The sequence below is a fragment of the Molothrus aeneus genome, chromosome 3, assembly GCF_037042795.1.
Source record: "Molothrus aeneus isolate 106 chromosome 3, BPBGC_Maene_1.0, whole genome shotgun sequence".
NCBI classification, from domain to species: Eukaryota; Metazoa; Chordata; class Aves; order Passeriformes; family Icteridae; genus Molothrus; species Molothrus aeneus.
Window position 1 is genome coordinate 35269659 of NC_089648.1, and position 14370 is coordinate 35284028.

The 14370-nt window shown below is 47.7% G+C and overlaps 1 protein-coding gene across 2 annotated transcripts in view; it reads left to right on the forward strand.

The window, feature by feature from the left end:
- The first annotated feature begins 6359 nt into the window (after positions 1-6359).
- Positions 6360-14370, forward strand: part of TJAP1 (tight junction associated protein 1) — a 40162-nt gene continuing 32151 nt past the window's right edge. For both annotated transcript variants that reach the window (XM_066546665.1, XM_066546666.1), the window contains exons 1-2: positions 6360-6459; positions 7433-7507. The gene's annotated coding sequence lies outside the window, so the exon portion shown is untranslated. The remainder of the gene's footprint in view (positions 6460-7432; positions 7508-14370) is intronic.

A 14370-nucleotide genomic window follows, 5' to 3' on the forward strand; every position in this document is an offset into this window, starting at 1 on the left:
TGGGTAAGAAGAAAAGGCATTCATTAAAAAAACCTGACTAGATATTTATATAGACAATGAGAATAAAAAGGAATGAACTCCAAAGAGCTATAAACCCTCTTGCTCCAGGGCATTGAAGACGAGTTCTAGGTGATGGTATAAGGAGCAGCTTTCCACAAGGGCACATTCTGCAGTAATTTTGTGCAGGGCAATGTTTGTACCTTTCCCTGAGCCATGCAGGCCCAGCCCTGGGAGACAAAGGATGCTGGCATGGGTAGGTATCATCCATGCATACCCGGTGCACACATTTACCATTAGCAAGGCTGAGGCAGGATGAACTCTGTGGATGCCCTGGTGGTGCCTGTGAGATGTCCTGGAGAGGTGATTCCCAGCTGCTCCAAGCCAAGTGTCAGCCTCCATCCAAGCTTCTGATCATCAGCTTGCTTCTCCTCCTCCCAGAGCCAGATGCAGGGAGTTCTCATCACCAGGGCTGCTGCTTCCAGAGGGGTGGTCTGCACTCTCCACTGGCCTCCAGGCAGCTGCTCTGTTGGGACTGACTAAAATCTGACTGCCTGCTGGACTGCTCCACTGAAAGGGATCCTCTGAATGTGGGAGAATGCATGTGTCACTGTGATGGACCCGAGTTCAGTACCCTACAGCCTTCAAACCTGCTGTGAGGAGCAGCAAAAGTAAGCTTAAGTCACACGTTATTTTTGAGATACAGATTCCTCAAATCCACCCTCAGTACTTCAATCCAAGACAAGACAAAGGTACCAGGGGAAAAAAAATTAAAAAGAAAGAATAAATACTAGAGGAAAAATACCTAGACTTGAAGAGGGGGGAAAGGAGAGTGATGTATGTATGGCGGGCAGTTAGAGAAAAGAGGTTTTACCTGTGTCCCCACAGCTCAAAAGGCTGAGTAAACCCCCTTCAAAAAACCCTCAGGAGTTCATGAGAAGGTATAGGATCTTGTTTTGCCCTGTGATTTCTGGCTTCCCTCTGGGTGCACGTACAATAGTTAATGTCAGGGCTCTCCCAAGGGCACTGATTCAGGGGGTGTACCCGTTCCCCCCACCTGCCTCCTGCTGCCAGGAGGAGGTCTGGAAGGGCTGGAGTGGGAAGGAGATGTCTGCCAGGCTTTCCCTTTGCTGGCACACACCCGTGGGTGCCTCAAAGCCCATCTCCAGCTATGCAGTCTCCCTTTGCCTTTCCAGCTGGCAGCTCTAGCAATGAAACCTCTTAATCTCACCAGGAGCACGCAAGCATTTCATGGAAGACTCTTGAAGCAAATCTTTTGTGCTTTCTTGGTGCTTGCCTCTGAGCTTGCTCCTGGGTGTTTACAGGGGATGGCATATCTTGGTGTTTGCAGTGAAACCTGGCAGGAGAGCCTGTTGCAGAGAATGTCAAGGTCATTTCATGAAACTGTGGCCTGTGCTTAGAAAGACTTGAACCCTGGCTGCAGAGGAGTCCATAATTAGCAGCCCCAGGGGATGTGGACGAGTGTTGGGAGGGAAGCTAATTGTAGACTGACTGTCTCCTTGGCCTTCAGCAGCTCCCGTGAAGCGAGAAGCGGTGTGCTCAGCCAAGCACCAAGCGTGTCCTAGGGAAAGGTAATTCCTCCCTGGCCTGCCTGGACCCGTCCCTATAAACAGCAAGAGCTCCACAGGGAGAGCAGTGCTGCAGATTTCATGAAAAAAAAAGTCTCTGTGAGTTGGAGGCGCATGCTAGCCACACAGAAGGGTTTTTTGAGAGACAACACACAGCCATGTGTGTCTACATGATAGAGTCCACGAGTCCCTGCTCTGCCTCAGAGGGCTTGGGGGATCAAGCCCTCCCCATTTGTGTTCCGTGGTGAAGTGCCAACCCCCGCACCCCCGTGTGGAGTGTCCTCCCCTTGCACATGGCAAGCACTGTGCCCAAACCTGGATGAAGCCCTGTCTGCCTGCACACACCAAGGAGAGCTGGTGTTACACCTAGCCCTCTGCCACCTCCCCATACGCTCCAGGAGGCATCCTCCCCCTTCCTCTCCACATACTTCTAACTCAGTTCATTTCAAACACTTTATTAGCATGACAAGCTAAACAAGTTTTGACGAAGGGGAAGGGAGGCAGAGCCCCTTGAGTCTTGGTCTGAGGCTGACACAGTGACTCCAGCCTTTGCTTCCAACAGGGTTTTGCCTTGCATTGGAGCAGGCATCCTGCCTGTCAGGCACATTCTCTCCACCCCTTCACCAAAGTAAATCACTGATCCAGGAGGGCCCTTCAGTCTCTGTTGCACAGCAGCACTCATGCTGGATTTAGCACCCAGTGGGGTGAAGAATTTACAGTGAGCTTTGGTGAGGCTAAGGTGAGGCTGCCAGGAGGAGAAACTGTGCAGTGTTGGGCAGCTCCTTCTGTAGGGAGCTGACCTCGAGGAGCTGTGGTGTGGGTTCCAGCTGGGAACTGAGTTTTTTTGGAAAAAATACCCTGAATAAGGTCACAGCCCAATAACTGTTCCCTTGCAGAGCCCTGCAACTGTGCAGAGTAAGAGCTGGAGGCACCTGTACAGGTCTCAGTGCGAGAGCTGGGATCGTGGCATGGAGCTGGCGGTGAGCAGAGAAATGAGTGGGATGCCACAAACAAATACTTGAGGTCAGAAAATCCCAATTTCAGCTGTCTGCCCCCAGGAGTGATGCAGCCAGCACAAAGTGAGTGCAGAGAGCACGAACACACCACTGCCAGGCTCTGCGCTCTGTGCCTCGCATCGAAATACTGCACCTCAGCAAGAGCTCACTGAGGCTTTTTGTGGCTAGTTAGAAATGGCCAGTAGGGGTCACTGATATATATTTATTTAATTCTATTTTTATACACACGCCTTTATAAATATATAGAAGACTTGCATAGGCAGCAATTGTAATGGGCAAGTATTGATGGGCAGCGTATCCTTCAAGCACAGAGGCTGGGGGAAAGTGCCCCTATGTATGTCTGAAATACCAGTGTGAGCTTCGTGCTCTGCTCTAACCTGTGATGGCATGAAACCACCGAGCTGTGCCAAGCACCCGGGTGCTGCAATGGTGGATTTTTGTCATTGCTCCCCAGTTCTGCCTTCACCTTCCGTTTCATATTCACAGAGGTGCTTTGAGAGAGATTCAAAAGATTCAGAGATTCAAGCCTTGAGGGCAGGATATTGTGTCTGCTTGTCTTTCTGTGCAGTGCCCAGCACAACTACATCCCAGCCACAGTGGGTGCCTTGGGCAGTCCCGTAAGACAAACAGCATTTTGGGTTGGGTTGGGTCATCACAGTTTTGTTCTTCAGGCACTGATGCTGGGGAACGTGTTTGCTTGTGAAAAGACTCCAGTGGTTTTTTGAGGGTTGAATCTCTATTAAACTCAAAATTGAGTCCCAGCCCTCACTTACGTGGTGGGATGGCCTGAACTATACACGTGGGTATGTTTTTAGCAACTGTTTTATTGGCGGGTTGGCTGTATTTGTCTGGTAGGTGTATGCTCCAGGCATACTGGCAGAATGTGTTTGGCTGTCCAATTCGGCATCCACAGACTTGTTTGACTGTCACAGGCTGGCAGTATTTCACTGATCTTATTGTTCCTGAAATGCTGTTAGTTTTGGGTGCTGAGCTCCTCTTGTATTGGCCTATCCCAGAGTGAAAACTCTGCTTAAACTAAGTTTCTGGTCTTTTGGTGGGCTCATCCATCCAAGAAACATCTTTTGCCTATGAGGCTTTCCCAGCTGATGTCTACTGGGGAATCCTCTATGCAACTGGAGTTAGAGAAGTAGCTGAGGAGGCAAGTGTTTCATAGGGGTCCCTTCACCACTGCAACTCTCAGGCAGGTGACAGCCTCCAAGTCAGCCACCAAGGGGCTGTCCAGCACTCGCCATCTTCCTCACTTGACCAGGTTTGATGGAAAACTTGAGAGGACCAAGCCTGCACTGCCTTCTTCTGGTGGGGAGACATTATTTCTCGCTTCTCCTTTTTCACTAGCCAAGACCATAGGCACTTCAGAGGGATTTGTCCTTCCACAGGGTGGCACCTGCCCCTCCAGGGGTTCATTTTATTCAGTTACAAGGGTCTATATAAAGTGCTGCCAGCTGGAAAGTATTTTGAAGAGATTCCTCCCTGCTCTTCACTAAGGGTCATAAATTCAGCTGGTATTTGAGAGAATCTCAAATGTACTTCCAGGACTGTTTGCTGAGGGCTTTACATCCGCCAGAGGCCCCTTAAAATAAAAGGATTATTGGGAGTCAAGTGTTAGATTACCTGGTGCTTGTTAATTGAACTTCAGAGGCTTTAGCGAGCAACTGGCTCTAGCAGGGAGCTGCACTTTGGTATTAATGGTGTTGTACAAATGAATCTAATGTAACCCAGCGTCATGGTTCTGCATCATGTCACAGCTCTAGGCTCAGGGCAATGCTGAGTCCAGCTCACAGGCATACCGGATATGGGGAAAGGCAAGGCGGATGTATGTGGAGAGGAAGCAGGATTGGGAACCAAGGCCTTTGGGATCTGAGGGAAGAGTGTTTTTTGGTGCTCGGAGCAGGTGACTGGTGCTCAGCCAGCCCAAGTCAAGTTCCTGTCTCCCTTTGGTGGTCTGACCTTGACATCTGATTTTGAGAAGAGTTGAATTTAATGGAAGCAGTCAATGACAAGACCATCTGAAAATCAGCCTCTCTTCTTCATTCAGGGATTATTTCACCTAGACTTGCCAAAAGTTTGAAGATCCTACTCTGACAAATCACTAAAAGAGAGCAAAGTACTCTAATCATTGCTGCCATCAGTGCTCACCCACGGAAACCTGAACAGACCACAGCTGTGAAGGCTCCAGGGCAGCAAGGCCCGGTGGAAATGAGAAACCTCATCAGCTATGAAAATTTCATCAGCTGGCGCTGTGGAAGCAAGAATCTGGAAGTGCAGAGCAGATGGGCAGCCTGGATTCTTGGAGCCATTGTCCTTCTGCTTGTTATCTGACTCCAGCACAGGGAGGATTTGGAGAATTTATGGGGGCACAAGTACTGAAGGCTCTCTTGAAATATCCCTGGCTGACGCGCGGTGTGGTGCAGACATTTTTGGACAATATTCCCAAGGTCATGGAAGTGGGGTCCTGCTGAGCACCTGTCTTTTATTGTGTAAGAGAGGAGACCATTTGGGCAGAGTTTGCAGTACTGTGAGCCTGGTACTACCTGAATGTAAATCTGAAGGCTTTGTAAATGTAGCAGTACCCTGAAGAACATCATGTAAGTTCTATCAGGACTTTTCTGAACCGGGCAAATGTCCTCAGAACTAGGCTCCATTGTTTACTGTGTGAATCATCAATTCATGAGATGTTTGTGAAAGAAAGGATAACAGGAAATGGAAGCAGTGGGTGAGTAAGTCTACAGACTGGGCATGAAAAGCAATGGAAAAAGTACCTGTCTGCGCTCAGAGTTGAATAAATGGGATGATTTGGTTAGAAATTAAAATGTACTGAGTTTTCAAAGACCCAAGATTAGAACAACACAGTGGAAGATTTTGCAAATGAATTCCAAAGCACATTCACAAATTGTGTCAGGGTTTGACTAGCTCTTGCCTGCCACACGCTGTCCTCAGCACCTCTCCTTTAAGAAGCAGGCAGTTGTCCTTGGGGCGTTTCAGGTGGGTTTCTCCATTTACTACTCCACCTTTCTGCCTCCCTCTCCACCTGCTCCCACGATTGGGTTTCTATTTCCCTAGCGACAGGCTGGGATACGCCCCAGGCCGTCGGGTCGTTTCTCGGGACACTTAGGAAGGGGCAGGAGCAGTTCCCGGCCCCCGGCACTGACAGCGACAGCTCCCGTCCCGCCACCCCTCAGGGTGTTCCCAGTTCCCGGGGCAGGCGGGAAGGGGCAGGAGCGGGTCCTGGTTCCCATCCTGCCACCCCTCAGTGTTCCCAGGTCCCGGGGCAGGCGGGAAGGGGCAGGAGCGGGTCCTGGTTCCCATCCTGCCACCCCTCAGTGTTCCCAAGTCCCGGGGCAGGCGGGAAGGGGCAGGAGCGGGTCCCGGTTCCCGGGCCCCGGCACTGACAGCAGCAGCACCCTTCCCACCGCCGCTCAGGGTGTTCCCAGTTCTCGGGGCAGGCGGGAAGGGGCAGGAGCGGTTCCCAGCTCCCATCCCGCCGCCTCTCAGGATGTTCCCGGGTTCCGGGGCAGGCGGGAAAGGGCAGGAGCGGTTCCCGGCTTCCGGCACTGACGGCGACAGCTCCGCTCCCGTCCCGTCCCGTCCCACCGCCCCTCGCGCTGCCAGGACCGCCCCGCCCCCCGCGCGTGCCGTCCGATGACGCAGCCGCGCCGCGACGTGGGGATTCCGCCGGATTACCCGGCGTGCCCCGCGGCAAAATGGCGGCCTGAGGCGAGAGAGCGGGGCAGGGGCCGGGCGGGGGCAAAGTTTGGAGCGGGCCCGAGGCGGGGCCGAACCGAGGCCGAACCGGCCGCAAAGTCACTGGGACCCCTGGTGGAGCCGAGCCCGACCGGGTCAGAGCCGGGCTGGGGCTCTGGGGGCGGGGAGCGGGGAGCGCGACCGGCTGGGAATGAAGCCCCGGGCGGGGCCCCCTGCGCTCCTGGGCCTCTGCGGGCTTCGGACGGTGCCCAGCGAGCGGGGTGGGCCTTTCTGTCCACGTGTGGGGCGAGGAATTGTAGAGTTCCCCGAGGACAGCGGGTTCGGGCGGGTCGCACCGTGGCCGGGCGGGGGCCGAGTGCGGGGTACGGCGAGGCCCCAGGGAAGGGACGGGCTCCGTGGGGAAGGGTGGTAATGCCACTGCCTCAGCCATCAGGGCGTTACGGAGCCCTTCCTCCCGGGGAGAGACCCGTGTCAGGGAGCAGGCACGGGATCGGCAGGCAGAACCTGGTGCACGCAGAGTATAGCTGTTTCTGAGCGATGGAGAGTTAGGTGGTGTGGGGAATGAAAAAGCAACATCTCTGCAGGGAGCAGGAGCTGCAAAGCAGAACAAGTCTGGGCCAGCAGGTGTGTTAAAGAGCCGGAGTGTAACTGGCAGAGGCCGGGTTGGAAGGGAAGAATCAGCATTCCTCTGGTGTCAGACTCGGCAAGGGTTAATGGGAAATTCTCTGCCAGCCTAGACATCCTCTCTAGTGCAAGGGGTGCTTCTCCCTGTAGAACCAATGTGCAGCCTCTGGGAACATGGGGAGACTTTAAAGGAAAACAGATGAATAGTAAATGCTGTACTGCTTCTGCCTCTGAGCTTGAGCACTCTGCCTAGAGCAGAGTAAAGGGCTGAGTGCTAATACACAGGTTTTTGGGTGTGCATGAGGTTGCATTGGTAGGCATCAGGGTGTGGAAATGATACACAAATCTGCCAAGGCTGAGAATGACCTAGATCTGAGAGATGCCAGGTGGATCTTGTCCACTGAAAAGAATCATCCATCACAGGAAGATAGATAGTTCTGTGCCAGTGAAAACTTTTCAGAGCTATGCATTTCTGTTTTACAGGTTTGGAGAAGGAACTGGGATAAAGGGCCTATATAAAATGAAGCCATGAATCCTCACTGAATCTTCAGAGAGCAGGTAAGAAAGCCAGGAATGATCTAATGCTGAGTCAGACTGTGTTCTTTTTGTATCACTACCTGAATTTTTGAGAACATGTGAACCACATACCTGAAACAGTGGCCTTCTTTGTGGTGTTCTCTGCATCATAGTAGGCCTGTATTGCCAGAATTGAGAGGCCAGGGGTGTCAGTGAAAGGGGAGTGACCCTGAGAAATTCAGCAAGAGCTTCTGGAAAGAAAGGTTCAGTTAAAGATGTAAGCCAGTGCTCTTGACATGCCATCTGGGAAAGCAATCTTTAATGTGCTCTATCAGTGCCAAAGTAGCCATGCTGTCTGTATCATTCACAAGGGATCTGCCCAGCCATAATCCAGATGAAATCCTTTCTGGTGATCCTGCTCTTGCAATAATGGCAGTGTCAAAGTTAGGTGGTTCTGGTGGCCCTCTGTTCTGTCAGGTTATTTGTTTCCACACAAATTTTCGCTGTTCCTGTGATGGGTGGTGCAGGTGTACCTGAGCTCACTGTTGAGATCCAGTTTAGAGGAGCAGCTATTTGGTACCCAGCAGCTGGTTTTTGATTGTACACTGTCAGATCACCTTTATAACAACTCCTTGCTCTCTTCTTCACTTCCCAGCGGATCACTGCAGAAAGCACCTATATCTATCCCAGCAGTGCTTTGCATACAGTGTGTTTTAGCTCCTGGGTGTTAAATCAGCACTTCAGCTACCAGGTCTTAGCTGTGGTATCAAGAGGAGTTTGTCATTCCTTCCCAGGCACCCAGTGCTCTTGGAATCCTGTGAATGCATTTCAGCAGGGCCAGAGGAGTTCCAAAGGGCAGCCCATGGTTATCTTCATCTTTAATATTAACAAGGCACTGGGTCAAGAGGGGATGAGTTACTTGCCAAGACCTGTTGCCTCTTCACTCTCCAAACCAGCTTTCTGAACTAAAGATGACCTTGCGTGCTTTTCCACTCTGTTTCAAGTTGTTTGTTGGCTGCTGCTAAGTCGCTTGCTTTGCAGCCAACAAACCTTCAGTTCTTATCTCTGCCATCCACCCTAAATACAGTCATGGTATAGCTTGTCAGGGAGATAGGCTAAAGCCTTGAAAAAGGTGTAGTCTTCTGCAAGTCTGCCTGCTTCTTGTCTCAGAGCAGAGCAAATCAAGTCAGATGGACAAATGATTTTTGTTTGGCTTGCTGGTCTGAATGATATCAGAGCTGGCTTGGAAAAAGGGCTTGTGGCAGCTGCTGTGGCATATAAAATTTTTTAAAAAGGCGAAGAAAGCCAAGCTATTTGAGAGGTAGCAAAGAAAACAAGTTTTAGTAAAATGTAACTGTATTTTTTGGTAGTTGATTAGATGCTTGTGAGTCTTAGAGCCTGATGGTTTTTCTGAAGGTGAGCTCCTTAACTTCTTAAAATGTCTGCCATGTTTTATGGAGAATCTGCTGAAAACTGGATTCTGAGATTTCCATGTGTCACCACATCTACAGTGTAGACCCAAGAAGCAGTTCTGGAGGTTATGTCCTGACTAATTTACTGTATTATGTATTTGTTGTCACGGGCCTCGCTTCTCCAGCACAGAGTGACAACAGAACTCTATGCCTTACGTGTTGCTGGGGGAAGTGCAACATGTAGAGGTCTCAAATGAGCCTGCGTGTGATGGACATTGAGGGTAGGATTCCTCTGCTAATAAATGAGGATCTGGCTTGACACCATTTTGATTCATCTTGCTTCTTTTACTGGGCTTGTCAGGACCTGGAATTCTCATAGTAGAGCAGATTTTCTTGACCATTTGACTTGATTAATGCTTTGAGAGTAAATTTAAGGTCCTGAAACTGGGTATATTCATCTCCTTGCTAGAGGGTTTTTGGTTGGCAAGGTATCTCCTTTCTGTATGACACCCTGAGCTGTGGAGAGAGAGTGCTTGTTGGCATTCAAGCCAGCTGTGTGTATTTCACAGGTAAATACCATGCTCTCTGAGATTCTTTTACGCAGGACTGCAGAGGAACTATGTGTGTAACCTATGCAAACAGGACAAATGCCTTAGGGCATGGAATCATCCATCCTGTTTCCCTGCCAGTTCCCCTACCTGAGGGCTTTTCCTTAGATCTAGATTGGCTGAGTCTGTAACTGTAGTAGGAAGAATGTTACTTTTTAAAGTTGAAATACCTTTACAGCTGGTTGGAGGGGAAGGGCGATGTTATGGTCAGAAAGATACCTCATTTCTGCCACAGATTTATTGTGTTCAGATCATTACTTTTCTTACTCTTCATTCTTTGCTTGGAAAAGACTAACACCAGTCTTACTAGGGATTTGAGGATGAACCCATAAGTGTGTAGATGCTTAGATACTGTGGTGTTGAATGCTTTAGTAAAGCTCAGTGGAGGAGAAATGAGAAGGGTATTTCAAGCTCTGACTTCAGAATGAAGCAGACCCCTGTGTGATGTATTGTCCTGTGTATTCTGTGGCATGGTGAAGTTGCTGTGGAGTGCAAGTCAGGCCCTGCCTTGTTCAAGGCAAGTGGGCACTCTGAGACCTCACGTTTTTGCCTTCCCAGGAGCTGTTTGCTTGTTTTGCTCACATCTAACCTTGCCTGAATATTTTTGACTTCTAAGATAGTTTTCTCTTTTTACTTAGTTGTTTGTTCCATTCTCAGAAACCGTGCTCTTCATTGTCAGGATGTTCATGTATGGTTTTATTCCAAGTATGCTCAGCCAGAGAGGGCCAAAAGCAGCAGCTTGCAGGATGTTTTGTAGTTGGAATGACATGAGCCAGCCTCTCTGGAGTGTCCTCCTGGGACAAGCTGCTCTTAGGAAGGAAATGGCGTGGAAAACCACGTAGGAGTGTGAGAATAGCTTTGCAATGGTTGGAATGCAGTATAAGCATCACTTGGGTGGGCTCAGTTTTCCTCTGCTTTTCAACAATGCTGGGTGCCAAGCCTAAGGAAGACTGCTGTGCAGGGGTAAAGGAGCTGGAATGTATTCTTCAGTTGAGGTGAATGCAATTCAGTGAAACTGATAGGCATCAAACTGAATAATGATTTTAAAGTATTTTCACATGATGTCTAATCTGTGGAAATTCACTACCACATAATAGCGCTGAGGCTAAGAGCTGAGCGGGATTCAGAAAGATCAAGCACTTAGGAGTGGAAATGTTCAGACTTGCTGTAGTTAAAGAACTTGTTTTAGAAGGTATATTTTTCAGACCTAATCCAATCTCTTAACATTTTGAAGAAATGGCAGTGTGTTCCATAATTGTCACTGAGGCTTCTTGCTCCAGCTACTAAACCACCTTAATGTATTGGTCTGTGTCAGGGGCAAGGTATTGAATCACTTACGTGCTATGTTAGGTTGCTCACTGACCTTGCTTTTTTGTGGTAACTGCATTAGGGGAAAAAAAAAGCCCAACAAATCACCAACCAAAGAACAAATCCACAAAGCACTGCAGCTGCTCTGATTAGTCCTGGTAGTTGAGGATTTTAAACTGGTGAAGAGCAGGGTCTGTGGAAAGATAGTGTGGTTCCTAGAGGAGGAGTGTCTTATGATAAACGTGGAGACTGCAGCTATTGTCATTTCATGCTGAGTGGTCAGGCAGAGCACTTGCTGCTTCTTCCCTTTGTTTATAAGAGGGGAAAGAATGTGTGGAGTTTGGCCTCTCCACGTTGCAGTCTTGGTGTGGACTTTGGTCTGTAAGGTGTCTGAAAGGCAGGGCTTTAAGGCTGTTCAAGTGACTTCTGGTATGTTGTAGCATGAGCCTCAATGTACTAATGTCTGTGAAGACAGTTTGTGTCCTGTGCTCATGTCCAATCTGTTGAGGATCAGGAGAATCATCAGTGCTGCAAGTAGGTATAAATTCAATTTGATGTATTGGCTAATAAAGATAGGTGGCAGTGGCATGAAAATATGTATAAAAAGTTGTGTGTTTGTAATGTTTGCCTAAATGCAAGGAGAGCTGAAGGAAAGAGTCTGTGTATTTGCAAAGACAGCAGCACAAGATCCTGGTATGGGCCCTATGGGCTTCTTTGGGAACAACATATGCTTTAGGGCACATGTCCTTAACCCTTTTGTGGCAGGGCTAACAGCTGAGAATAAACAGTTACTGACTTTCACGGAAGTTTTGTATTGCTTTTAAAGTGAAATGGTCAGGATTGGAAAGTAAGTTTTCCTGCAAGGCTTAGACTGATTTTTAGGCAGAAAGTATCTGACCAGCTTCTGGTGACAAGAGAGAACTGGTTTAAATTTTTGATTTCTTAAGGGTTAGCAAATTCAGACCTGGAAGTCCCACAGCAACTTCTATGTCTTTGGTTGAGTTCTGTATTTGTATTGGGAATGTTATAGGAATTATAACTGGATTTTCTTACTCTTGTGTTACAGTCTCAGTTGTCCAGCTGTGTTAATGTAACACTCATGCACAAATGGTTCTGAAATCAAAAGGGACAGATAAGGTAGTCTCTCTAACTATTGAGGAATTACACATAGACTCATAAAAAACCTTAGGCAAGTTTTACTTTATAGCATTTGTTTCAAAAGAATATAAGTTATTTTCCAAAGGGAATAATTAGATAATTGTTGTGGCTGTAAGGTTTTTGACCATTATTTTGGCATATGCTACTCAGAGTAACTGGTTTTGGACCTGCATATGTCTTACTTCACAAGCTCTCTGCAGTTCTCAAAGATGCCTTGCTGCTCTGTCTCCTGCATCAGATTTCTTCCTGCAGCTTTAGTGCTCATTAGTGATGACTCTGCTGCTGCCCAGCAGGAAGATTAAAAATATTCTAGGGAGATGAGTTGAAATCTGGTCTCTCACAACTGAATAGTGATTGCAGTTAAAGCTACTGTTCTGGGGTTTTTTCCCCTTGAGTATTTTATTTATAATTTTTTCATTATGGAGAACTCTTCTCCCTTCTCTTTTATCAGTGGGAGATTCGTACCCAGTGTATTGTATGAAAAGCATTTTCAAGTGGGGGAAAAAAAGTGGAAAATGACAGGATGTTTGTGCTTAAAATTAAGTTGTTCTAAGTAACCTTTCTTGAGAATGGACTTCAAGCTTACATCCTGCCTTTAAGTGCATTTATTTTTCTGAGCAGAAAGTGTCTTGTGCACTAAAGTATGCAAAATATCTTTATTTCACTTTTAAAATTTAAGCATCGCTTACACTACAGTTATGTGAATAGCGGGAGATGAAAACTTTGCTCAGAAGGGTTGTCTCAGGTAACTGCATTTTGCTAGAGATACACTCTGTTATTAGATGTTTGTGTAGGCACTCAATCCAATTTCTTCTATGACTGATGTGGAGAGTCATTTTTGGCACACGTCTCGTACCAGTTTGGTTTGATTCCTGAAAGCAAATCACCCTTTCTGGGCTGCAGAATTTTGGTAGATTCTACTTATAAGCATATTCATTTTTTCCATGATTAGATGATGCCTTTGCAAATAGGTTCCCAGATGTAAGTGAAATAGCTAGAACAGAATTCAGTGTCATCAAGGCCCCAGCTGGATGGGGCTGTATTATTGTGCAGCTCCAGAGGTGATTTACTGCCTGACTGACAACTCGCAATATAAACATTAGTCCAAGCATGATCTTGTCCCAAAGCCCCGCCTACGCAGGGAGCCAGGAGCCTTCCTGCCACGCGCCATAAATCGTTTATGGTTTGCTCATGCCCGTACATTTGAGAAGCAGCTGTGGAGGGGGGATTAGCAGTTTGCAGAAGGCCCGTGCGGGGCTAAATTAGGGTCTCTTGCTTTGGTGGTGAATACCAGTGTTGGAATAGCAGGAGTGCTTCTCAGCAGTGGAGGGCAATTTACTCTGGGAATGGGGGTGGGTACAGCGTATCTGTGGGGGTGCAGCAGCCAGGAGAGAGCGTTGGATTGCAATGCTCCAATTTGAGCTCTGAAGCCTGATTGATATCTGCCCAGCACTGTGTGGGGTTGAACAAGTCATTGTTAGTTCTGTGGGTTTAACATTTTATTTATAGATTTATTATTTCTACGTATTTTACACATATATATAGAGACACAAAATGTAAGCCTACCTCTTCTGTCTCCTAGGAGCTGAAGGATGATAGAGATTTTAGTGTTTTTTTTACAGTGTGAAGAGTGATTTCCCTTTTGCTAGCCCACGGTAGCAGAATCAAATGATATGCAAGGCCATTTGGGGCTTCACAACTAATTTTAAACTTTTATAAGAAGTTTTACTGTGCCATTTGGATTTACTACAGCTTTGCAACTTCAGCTCCCAAAGGAAAACTATTTTTGTGCTGGCTGCGATAATTTAAATTACCTTCTGGAGCTTCTAATGACTAACTCATGTTTATGGTGAAAGCTTCCATTTATCCAAACCCTGAAAGCACATTCTGTTTTGTAATATAACTCTAAATGAATTGATGCCTTATATCAATGGCAAGTACATTGGAGCCCAAAGTCAATTGGTACCTTCAAGTCTTGCTGTAATAAAAAGAATATGGAGGTTTTGCTGTACAGATGGGACTAGGCAGTACAGTTCAGAGATCTGTGTGCTGGCTGAAGGACCAGCTGCTGAGTAAAGCAGATATGAGTAGATCATTTTCAGCTGGGTTGGTTACTCATTAAGGAATTCTTTCTTGGGTGGGTTTGGTAAGAATCTAGGTGGAATGTGTCAGCAGAGTGTCCCCTCTATATGCATCAGCTGAACGTGAGTGCTTCCAGACTGTACCATGAGCATCCTTGGGGCCATGGGCAAAGACAGCGGGCTCTGGGTAAAGCAGGTGTTTGTTTCCAATATGACACAATTAGGAGACTTCTTACTATTTTATTGAAGCTTCTGCATGGGCTTCTCTCTCAAGTAAGACCATGTTCCTGGAGCTTTCTGCTGTGCTCGCTTCTGTTGGAGGTTTGGGGAGAGTAGCT